Genomic DNA, 3,226 nt, shown 5'->3' on the forward strand with positions numbered 1-3,226 from the left:
ATTAAAAAAAAAAAAAGAAGAGACGTTTAATTGAATAACAGTTCTACATGGCTGGAGAGGCCTCAGGAAACTTAAAATCATGGCAGAGGGGAAGCAAGTCACGTTTTAAAGGGTGGCAGGAGAGGCAGAGCAAGTGGGGAAGTGCCACATTTTTAAACCATCAGATATCATAAGAACTCACTCACTTTTGTAACAACAGCACTTTCATAAGAACAAATCTCTCATGATCCAATCACCTCCCACCAGACCCCTCCCCTGACACGTGGGGATTACAATTTGACATGAGATTTGGGCTGGGGCACAGAACAAAACAATATCCCTCAGTGTTAGATTTTCGAACAGTTACTGCAAAGTTTAGGACTGAAGAGAATAAAGATTCATATTATGACTCAAATGCACCCTAACCATCCACCCCTAATGTCTAATCCTCTTTATAATATGATCAGCAGACCAGAAAGTGTTCAAAAAGCAGACAAGCAGATATGTCCATTCTTTCTGCAAATGATTGTTTCTCATGTTTTTCTTTAGAATTCAGATTGTGTGTGTGTCTCTCTCTGTGTGTGTGTGTGTATACAATAGAATAAATATTATTGTTTTTTTTAAAGACTAATTATAGTGACAATATAGAGAGGATCTAATACAATGTGTACCATTAAGTAAGAATATCATAGTTGGTAACAATTATGTAACCCTAACTATAATTTATCAATGACTTCTTGCACATGACTCCTAGACTTTGTGTTATTATAACTATTATCACTTGTGTGGGCAATGTCTGTAGACCCTTGAAGGGTAAAGAATATGTCTTGTTTGACCTTGTAACACCTGTAACAAGTATGGCTTTTAAAACATTATAAGTACTAAATAAATATTTTAGAATGCATGTTGATAAATAATTGGTACATAAAATATTATTAGGCTTAAAATATACCAACTGGGAGAATTATTTAGATCACCTTAGGAAATGCTTCTTGTAGAATTATCTTCCATTTCTGGGTAGCATTACAAATCTCTGAATCTAGCTTTTTCTTTTGGCCAGCGTCTTTCAGTTTGTCATATCCCAATTAACTCAGGCTGTATGACCCTATATGTCCTCACACAACTTAGAATGCTGGACAACTTGAAATGGACCAACACCTGCTCAAATCCAACACCTGTTCATAATATCTCTAGAAATTATGCTACATATATCCTGAGTTTCATCCTGCTTAATCCTACTTGATACTGGTTGAGCCAGCTGATATGAATATCTGCTCCTCCAAAATTCTTTTCAGTGATGCCCTTTATTGCAATGTCTAAACTTTTCTTCTGGCTTTTGATATGTAATCCTGAAACACACTTATCTGTCCTTGACAGTGTCTTCCATTTTGTCTTTTCCTAACATTCCTGTATTTATTACATGGACTCCTTCACAGAATTCCAGTGGATTCCTTGTTACTAACCCACCATTCTTTATGAAATGTCTCTGTTGGATATCTGACTTTTTCTTCGGGAATTGTGCAATTGAGTCTTCATCATAGGAGTGTCCTTCCTATAAAAATAGTTTAAGTGGAAATCAAACATCAAATTGACAGTGTGGTAAATTGTAGAGGAGGATGGCCACAGCCCTTTTTCCCATAATTGTGGGCATACTTCTTAGCAATATCACTTTGCCACTCTCCCCATCGAGAAGTGAAGTCTAATGGAATCAACCCAAATGTCCATCAGTGATAGAGTGGATAAAGAAAATGTGGTACCTATACACCATGGAATACTATGCAGCCATAAAAAGGAACATGATCATGTTTTTTGCAAGGACATAGATGGAGTTGGAAGTCATTATCCTCAGCAAACTGACATAGGAACAGAAAACCAAACACCACATGTTCTCACTGAACAATAAGAATACATGGACACAGGGAGGGGAACAACAAACACTGGGACCTGTCAGGGGCAGGAGGAAGGAGAGCATCAGGATAAATAGCTAATGCATGTAGAGTTTAATACCTAGGTGATTGATGGGTTGATAGGTACAGCAAACCACCATGATACACATTTACCTATGTAACAAACCTGTATATCATGCACATATAGCCCAGAACTTAAAATAAATTTAAAATTAAATTAAAAATGAAGTGAAGCTTAACAGTCCTTAACTTTCAGCTCACCTGTAACTTGATTTGACCAGTAAAGTGTGGTAGAAATAAAGATAGAGGACTTCTGAGCTTAGGTTCCAGGAGACTTTATAGCTTCTGTTCTTACCCTTTTGCAACTGTGCTGAAACTGTCACCTGAGGAGGCCTAACCTAGCCCCTGGAGGATGAAAGACCTCATGGAGCAAAAAGGACCCTCCCCTAAGGCCCCAAGATGAACCAGCTGACAGCCAACATCAACAATCAGAAATATGAATACGGCCATCTTACACCATCTAGTCCCAACTGAGTGACCAGATGATTGCGGTTGCATAAATAACTCTAAAAACAGCAGAACTGCTGAACTGAATTCAGCTCATCCTGCTAACCCACAGAATCATGACAAGTGAATTAAACTAGTAAATTTTGGAATGGTTTGTTACGTATCAATAGATAATAACTAAAACAATAAATGATAATACACATGATTTTTCAAAGACAGACAACCTTTTTTTTCTTTAATCAAATCTGGAAATGTATTAGTCCTTTTCAACCTATGGTGTTATTTAATTGCTGTGTACAATCCAGACCTAACATTTGTGAAATGTTTTAAAGTTCACAATGTAGTTTAAAGTCTATTCCCTTGATTCTGACATCCATTCTGTAGGAAGGAAGCAGAGCAGGTGTTATAGTCATTCTCAACACCTAGATGAAGAAATTGAACTCAGGATAGCATAGAACTACACAAAGACACATGGCTGCAGAGGTCAAGGCCAGGGTCATGACCCAATGCTCTTTACTTTGTTCTGTGCCGTCTTGCAGGCCCCTCTGCCTGGATACAATAATTTCATACCTAATATTGGCAAAATTGGATTAAATCTAGGTTTGCCTTTACCAAAATTCTTGATTCAGGAATTTTTAAAAACCCAGTCCCTAACATGACCAATGTTCAGTTTTCACTGTTACTTTTTAAGAAAATTCCATACCCATGTGTGTTTTAAGTAAAATTTAGCTTTGAAGTTTCTGATTCATTTTCAATTAAAAGTTTTTTAGCAATATTTCTTTGATGTTCAGTAATGACTTTGAGCCATTTTATAAGCCATTTGCACCTTTTAT

Source organism: Cebus imitator, unplaced genomic scaffold, assembly GCF_001604975.1.
Source record: "Cebus imitator isolate Cc_AM_T3 unplaced genomic scaffold, Cebus_imitator-1.0 Scaffold761, whole genome shotgun sequence".
In the NCBI taxonomy this organism is placed as follows: Eukaryota; Metazoa; Chordata; class Mammalia; order Primates; family Cebidae; genus Cebus; species Cebus imitator.